At 42.4% G+C, this 8492-nt stretch overlaps 1 long non-coding RNA gene across 1 annotated transcript; it reads left to right on the top strand.

Moving 5' to 3' along the window:
* The first annotated feature begins 360 nt into the window (after positions 1 to 360).
* On the top strand, positions 361 to 7944 carry LOC145344949 (uncharacterized). Its single transcript, XR_013887008.1, has 2 exons — positions 361 to 4052; positions 5177 to 7944. It is a non-coding gene; the product is annotated as an uncharacterized LOC145344949 (long non-coding RNA).
* Positions 7945 to 8492: the final 548 nt, after the last annotated feature.

Genomic DNA, 8492 nt, shown 5'->3' with positions numbered 1-8492 from the left:
AAAAACACCAGGCGTCCTGGTGACAGCTGACAGATATTCCCTAAAGAATTAAAAGAATTTACAATACAATAAAAAGATCTTTTGACAAACATCTGAAAGATTGAAAATTGTTAGAAGTCCTCTCTGAACGGCATTTGTTTGAGCAGCAATGTTTAACATCAAAGGAAACTACATTATAAAAAAACTTGAAAACGTAACTTATTTGAAATGTGCGATCGGACTGGTGGTAACACTGCACAATGTTGCTAACAGTGCGATGAAGTTTAACTGTTACTGTTAGCCCCGTGAGGTCATCATTTTATATAGATATATATATTTGTTAATTGGCACCGCTGGCAAAGCCAGCATTTATTGCCCATCCCTAGTTGCCCTTCAGAAGTTCGGTGATGCGCCACCTTATTAAACCGCGGGGGTCCATATGGTGTAGGTACATCCACGGTTCCTTTAGGGAGGGAGTTTAAGGCCACCGTTTGAGGCGGCTTTAATTTTCATTAATGGTAAAGGTATTTTGGAACGAATTTTCAAAGATCTGGTATTTTCATTGTTTTTTTTGTCTTAGCTCACATTTTTGAAACCGTTTCAACACGCTTCCAATGTAGGATTTTTAGTCTTTGATATTGAAAACGAACCTATTTATTAGTTCACAGGAACTTCCAAGCCACGTATGACTGACAGTGTAATGTTTGATGACAGTAATGACCTAGCAGTTGCTTCCGGACTCCTGAACAGACACAGCACTCAGTTTAGAATGAAAGGCTCCTAATTGCTCTATGTTTTATCTCAACAAATAAATAAAGAGTTCTGTTGTGATCAGGTTTTTGAACTCTGCTGGAATTGCCTTCGCTATTTGTAAAGTGAAGATGTTCTGGCTAATATGTATTTACGTATAGAAATGAACAGTGTGGCAAGAGCTTGTGTTCCGTTGATGTTGGCTCCCTCATGATGCATTTATCCTTTTGGCGCATTATGTTTACTCTGCAATTGTTATTAAACGTTTACGGATTTTTGTTTAAAGCCTGGAAGTGCCCGCTACAAGATTTCACATATCATACGTTTAAATTCCGACTTTCAAGACTGGTAATAGAAATAACATGAAACATCCAGTGTAACTACACATCCTATTTATATTGACTCTGCGTGCTTTTGTCTTTTCAGATATGGCAGCTGCATCCGTCTTTGTAAAGACACTTGCCTCCATTGAACGGTTTATTGAGAGGAACGCAGACCTCTATAGTGGGTTCAGAGAGAAAAGGGAATCCTGCAAATGTCGGAGAAGCAAAATAAACCCCAAGGCTGTTTGAAATCCATTGCAGACAGGCCAGAACGAGGAAGATGGGTTAATGTTCGGAGTGGGGCCTTCATCAGAATTGTACTGGGTGATAAGTGTTTGGTACCAGCCGAGGTAACAGCCCGAGCTACAAACAGAGCATGGAAGGAGCAACGTTACTGCACCCAGCATCGACCACTAATATGTACTTTCAACCACACTTATTGGGGAGTGGATTGTGAACCGAAAAAAATCCACAGAAATAACTTCAAAACTAAAGGGATAAGAAAGGGCATTTTGTGGAATTTACTAAGCTACTTTAACTAAGTTATTAAAGAGCAGTGGACATGTAGGTCATCACAAAGAGATGATACAGCTTTAAATCCAGAAAGCAAGCCATCTGGTGCCCAACGTATGTCAAATGTGTTTATAGAAGCCACGCGTAAGGCAGACGACATTCATTATTCCGTCAAAGAACTGTGTCGGTCACAGAAAACCTTCCCTGACCTCGGGCTGACATGTCAGACAATGTAAAACCCTCATACACACGCACAAAAAAAATCTTTAAAAAACGAAAGTGTAGGGACCTAAAGCAAGAATCAACAAAGAGCTGAGAGGGCGCGACCAGGACCACAGAACGGTCCCTGTTTACCTAATGGATTCTCCCAGATTAACTCGAGGGAGGGTGGGGGGAGAGAGAGAAAGAAAAAGGGCAAGGAGAGAGTGTCTGATTGTAAAGGAGGAGGTCGGCACAGATGCGGGAGCCATATGGAACCGAGAGCTTCTGATGAATCCGATTTGAAGAGTTTTGAAATGTAATTTCTCAATGTGCTAATGAAAGCTGGGTGTGAAGGGCTCTACTGTCTCCCTGCACATGGGGCAGAGGTTAAAGCAGGGACGTGCTCTGCTCGTATCATATCAGACAGCGATTGCTAGCCCTTATCCCCAAGCTGTTTGTACCTGAACACCACCACTCCCCACCGCCCCCCGACCCCACCTAAAAAAAAGGTTGGTTTTCCAGGACGGTATAAATCACCCAAGAAGTGTTCTCCAAATCAGCTCACTGCCTGGCCCGCGTGATGTGACAGAGTGGAGGTATCCCAGCCTCCAGTCTGGTCCACCTGACAAATCTCTGACCTCCCGGTTCAGGTGCAGAAAATGCTGCAACATCGAAGAAGATGGCGATTTCAGTTTGCTCCCTTTCTTTCACTGGGTGGTAAATGGCAGGGAGATGTGTTTGCATGCCATAAAACGATGGGCATTCTTCTTTCCCGAGGTCCCGGGGCATTCCAGATGTTCCACTTCAATGCAGAATGCAGGAGCAAATCTGGCCAAGCTTTTCCTTTGCAGTTCCCGAAACAAGACTGAGCAGTAACTGAGGTGACTCAGGACAAGATCAATCAGTGAGACTTCATACAGTCCAGTGAAATTTACAGTTACATTTGTTAATCATTGGATTGCTCCTGGTCCTACCCTCCCTTTGACACCAATTTTCGATGTGTCAGGCATTACTAGCCCCGTCAAAAGCATAGGCACAGGTTAGAATGGACAAGTTCAAAATCAATATGATAAACTTCACTCCATTGTGTCTGTTCACAGGCTGGGAGGATGGTTATAAGAAGCAATCCTTACAGAAATATCTCTTCATTTTGTTAACATGATGTCTGTACCAACTAAACCACCGTCTTGAAAAAAATAAATCCATGTTTTTAATCTAAGTTTTTTTTTAAAAAAAGGCCAGTGAAGAGGGTGTATGTTTGGTATAAACTGTTTGCATTTCAGCCCCAGCAGCACCGGGCTGTACAATGACTGGCTATAATGTAACAGTATAATGCGTGCCAGTAAATCACAGCCATCACACCCGAATAAATCTGCGAGGTTGGGACAATCCACCTAAGCGAGAAGAAAAAAAATCATCGGATCCATCAGTTTTATCATCTGGTAATAAATATCTAAAATGCACGCCTGCGCAGAGCACGCTGGTAATGCTTCACTCTATTTGGTTAAATGTTTGCTTAATAAGAGCTTTAGAAAATCATTTTTCTCTCGCACTATGGGCAATGCGTTTTTTTTTCTCTCTCTATCTAAGGGTGGTTAGTGATGTCCTCGTATTAGATCTCTTTAATTCAAGGACATCCCCCAATACATCTCTGAGAGCCGAGGGCACATGGGGCAGATGACGTGTGGGTCCCATCATGTAATCGGCTTGTGTTGAACCCGAATCAGCAGATGGGAAGTTTGCTGAATAATCCTTAAAGAAAGTGGATCAAGTGCATACAGAATGACTGGATGGGCTAGGACACTAACCACGATTAGAGCGGCTAATGATAAATTGAGGAGGCTCGCATCCCTTTCTTCCAGAGCTGCCCTGCATTGCTGATACAGACAACGCCAGCTCTCTGCTGCATCTCTAGAGCATCGTGTGTTTGTGGGGCTTTCTCTCTCCCTCTTTATGTTGCTGCTTTGATTGTGTTCTCTGGTTAAAAGCCGCCGGTCGCCTGTTTTTTTGTGTAGGAGGAATTGCATTGACGCTTGTGGGTGGTATTGCTGGACTGTATGTGTGTGTGTCTGTGTGTGTGTGTGAGTCTCTCTCTCTCTCTCCCCCCGATAGATTGCTCTGCAGTCATCAGCTTATATCCCTGATGCTCGCGGCTTTGGATACTTAGTGCACAAAAGCTTTGTATGTTGGGGGAACTCGCTGGATGTGGAAGTGCTTTGTGACCTCTCCCCAACCCCTATAAAAGTGAAAAGTGCGATTCGCAGGGCCCCGGCCACATGAAAAGCAGTAAGTTTGATGTGCGCATTATTGTGTGTGTGTGTGTGTGTGAGTGAGTGGGGTGGTGGGAGGGGGTTGAGAGAGAGCGAGAGTGAGAAAGAGCTTTATTTGGGTCATTAACATTGAGCGTGTGCAGGAGTTGACACAAAGCTATGAGGAGCAATGGGCCGTTTGGGAGCCGGGGCAGACTGCGCAAATCCAGCACGGTTACTTGGCCCTTTCCCTCTGGCATCGGCTCACCGTGCGGAATGGCCAAGGACTGAACAGCCAGTTTTCTCCATTAATCGTGGATTCTTTCTGCCAGACTCTCTTTCCCCCCCTTTAGGCACCGCCATTGATCAGAGCGTATTGTGTGTGTATTCTTGATGGTCCAAAGGCAGACATGTTGTGGCGGAGATCGCACAGGAGGTAACCCAGAGAAATGAAGACATTGCAATGTTTTTTTTCTCTCCCCCCACTTCCCCCCCCCCCCCGCCCTCCAGCTCCCCCTTTACCTGTTCGGTATTTCCCCCCTCGCTATAGATGGAGATGGGCCCCCAGCTCTCCGTGTTCACAGCGGACCTTGATTTAATGTTATACAATTAAGGCACGCGGTGAATGCCAAGAGAGGGGCCGCTTAGCGTCCAGAGGAGCCTGCAGCACAAACAATCCTGGGGTGAATGCAGACACGCTGCAATTCTTAGCTCAGAAAGGAATCTGCATGCCCTGTTCTTAGTTGGATGTGTTAGCCCCGCGGAGCTTATTCATAGCCCCCCCCCCCCCTCGTATAGGAAACATAATGCACCTGCTTCGCGGGCAGGGGCTCTCAATACATCTGCTTTGAGGAGGGGGTGGGGGGTGAGGATAGAAGTAGGGGGTTGGGGGGGGGGACCGTACCTTTTCTCCCCTCTCACAATATCCTTTTTGTGTAAGGGAACACCAAGTTGACGGACGAGCTGCTGTTGCTATTTAAGATGCTGGCGCCATTTGAATTGGAAATTGTTACTGTCTTACAAATAAATTCATTCATGCTCTAACCCTGTGCCGTTGACTAAGGTAATTGCCTCTTTTGTGAGCGCTTTATGCTTGTCAGTTGCATTTCATTCAGACGTGTGCTGCCCACTAAATCTAATTTTATTCCCTGTGCGAAATAGCCAGCAAACTCCGAGATAATGGACCCGTTATCTTGCCACGAAGTGACACTCACGGAGGGAAGGAAACGGTATTTGGGAAATATAAAATCTCCTGTAAGTGCCTGTTATATGGGTGGGAGTTCATAGATGCTTAGAGAGGGAGAGAGAGCGTCTGATTAAAACATATTCAGCATCGAGTTCCCAGTGTACTATTGAGGTGGCTTCAGATTGGGCTACGAGATTTGAGTGTTTTGTGTGATCTAAGCGGAGATGGGAACACGTCTTTTTTTAAAAAAAATAAATAACTAAGTGTTGTCCACCCGACCAGCTATCAGAACCACGTAGAGAGATTGTGTGCAGTGTCCATCCAAGCTCGCCTCGAACCGAATCTTGCTGCGCAGATTTCTAATCTTTGTTGTTTCTAGAAGACTGCGATGAAACATTTTTTATCTTGCAAAAAAACCATCCAGAAGTCTCTTCCCCCTCCCTCCCAGCCTCCACGCCCCGGGACCTCCATCTTCACCTGCCGCAGATGAATCAGCGCAAGACTGAAGGAACAATAACAAGTTTGGTGGGTCAATAAATAATTCACTAAAAATCATGTGATGGGCATGATTATATTATCTGCAGAAGATAGAGTTCACCAACACAGACATTTTAATAATCCTCTTCGCGTATGGAGGCATACCTGGCCTCACAATTATATATTTTGTGATGGTTATTGTGAGCCACATTAGCTTATATTTTTGCTGACATGTCAGAAGGTGCTGATTATTCGCAGGGACTCCAGCGTGATATCGTAGTCTTAAACTATCTTGCAAAACAGTAATTTCAATATCGTTCTGACTGAATGGAGATTAAACGTCCTATAATAATTGTATCTTTTTGGGGTTTTTTTTGCTTTTATTGCCCCTAACAGGATCAAAGAAAGGAGGGTTCCAATTTTGATTAGTATTTTACAGAGGGCCATTTTAAAACACCTTCCCCTGCGCTCTCACTGCTGCTTGTCGCAGATTTAATATCAGATAAACATTCCCGATTCAGTCCAGCCAAAGATGCGGTTTCATTGCAAGACGATTTTAGGAGAAAAAATATCCGCGGCATCTTTTAAAAGCTTTTTTTTTTAAATAACAAGTATGTTCTGAGGTTCTCTTGCGTTTACAGGGCTCACTTCACCAACCTTGAAACATTTGGGGATTGTTTAGCGACCCTGAACACAAACGACCAAAACAACATCCTATGTGGGTAAATACGTCTCTACAATTGTTTTTGTAATCCAGGAAATGAAACCCGCCAGTCTGACAGGAGAATCTCTCAGTCCACGTTTACAATATGAATTGTTACAATGATATTGAATTCTAAGAGTTTATGCGACAGTACACAGGTGCAGTCATTGGGGTTAAGCATATCTGAAGTGCTGCCTTCGGGTATACCATTCACCGCTCAGATATACAGCTTCAGAACGTCCCGCCGCGAAGAATATGTATTCCATTCATAGATCACAATTTAGGAAAGTCTTGTTCTTTAAGTATAATATGTTGTCTGAATTTTATAAATTCGTTGGTTGAATATTTAAGCAGTTCCCGTATTCCAATCGTTATACAGCATTGCAAGTACTGACCAAACTACAGGTTTTTAAATTCCAGTGCCCTCATTAGTTTAATCTCCATCAGCCTCATCATCCGGCGAGATTTAGCTTTACCTTTCATTAACGCACCCGTTGCATAGAAATAATACGATTAAAGGACAAAAAAGCCTATCACCTGCATCATCCCTAAAATAATTTTACAGCGAAACGCATTTCATTTTTGGGAAGACAATTACTCTGATAAATCTTGTTTCGCCGTAAATGCGATCGGACATAACCCCCACAAATACTGGATGGAATGGACCCCTCAAAATTGTTTCCCCGCGTCGTAAGATAACAAATCCTGTTATTTTTCTATCAGTTTAATGTTATAACATGTGGCGCTCTCTTGTTCTTGTACGGTTCCATTCATTTAACGCCAATCTCTTGTAGCTACATTTAAAAGCAGTTTTTATGCAACTGGGAAATAAAGCACCGATAACATGTTTGAAATTTGACCAACAACTCACTCTACTGAATTTTTAAAATTATATATGAAATCATTGTAAATTTAGTAAATTTAAAAAAAACCTCGACGGAATAATTCTGAGTAACAGTTGTAAAGTTTGCCAAACAGTTCGACTTTCCCTCAAATGGTGTCAGGTAATGTGGTGCCGCATCTTGAAATTGACCCTCTAGATTCTCGATATTGATAACGTTCTTAAAAACGGCAAAACTGTAATTAAATGTAAAGTTGTATTCATTGCAAGCTCAATTAATTCATCCCAAAATGTGAACTCATTGAAAATAGATTTAAAGTCCTTACATAAATCTTCGGAAGTACAGATCAATTTTGTTCAGTGTTTGGCCAGTGGGACAACATTGAAATCCAAGACATTCCATTGCACCAAATCACAGGCACAGTGACGTTCAATGTTAACATGTTGCTTTGGTAAGTCATTCTCGCTGGTTTGCTAAGAAGCTGCCTATATTAGTCCGGGGCACCGCAACGGGCGGTCTTTGGTCATTTCAAATATTTCCAGTTTAGTCCTGCAACTAAGTTGTGCCACGTTGTGATCAATATATGAGGCAGTGAAGATTGTAAGCATCCATATATTAAACTGTGGACACAAACGCGCACATGACCTCATCCTGACGAAGGAGCAGCAAACGTTCCGAAAGCTAGTGGTGTTTGCTACCAAATAAACCTGTTGGACTTTAACATGGTGTTGTAAGACTTCTTACTCATTGGCACATACATGTCTTTTTTTCAAGCCACACCATTATCAGCTCAAGGTTCAAAAGCGTGTACCTGCTCTGGTATAAAATCTAAATCATAACATTTAATGCTTGCTCCTACTGAAACCATTTAAAGACAAGAGTTAAAGAGCATCAAGGGGCTTACTTCTTTCTACCTGTTAACAAAATGTTACCACACTTCAAATTCCAACAAGAACTACCAATTTGACCATGTTGAATTACAAGATTTGGTTGGCATTTCAATGAGCAGTTTTCCTGAAAGACAAATTCTAGAAATAGACCCTGAAACTAGTAGAGAAAGATTTTTTTTAAAAAGTCACTAATTGTGATAACATAGCTGAAAGCAAACATTTTTATGCTGAGTTAGTAGTTTCGTAAAAAAAAGTGTAGTTTATTTTCAGTCCAGGGAACAATTTGCTAAATAGATGCATACATGCCTTCTGGTCAAAATGGCAACATTTTGTAACAATAAGTTAAAGTTATTTCAAATAAATCCAACAGAAACATATA

This window comes from Carcharhinus amblyrhynchos, chromosome 7 (assembly GCF_965287045.1).
Source record: "Carcharhinus amblyrhynchos chromosome 7, sCarAmb.v2.hapA, whole genome shotgun sequence".
Lineage (NCBI taxonomy): Eukaryota > Metazoa > Chordata > Chondrichthyes > Carcharhiniformes > Carcharhinidae > Carcharhinus > Carcharhinus amblyrhynchos.
The sequence above is the reverse complement of the archived record's forward strand: the minus strand, read 5'-3'. Positions and strand labels throughout refer to the sequence as shown.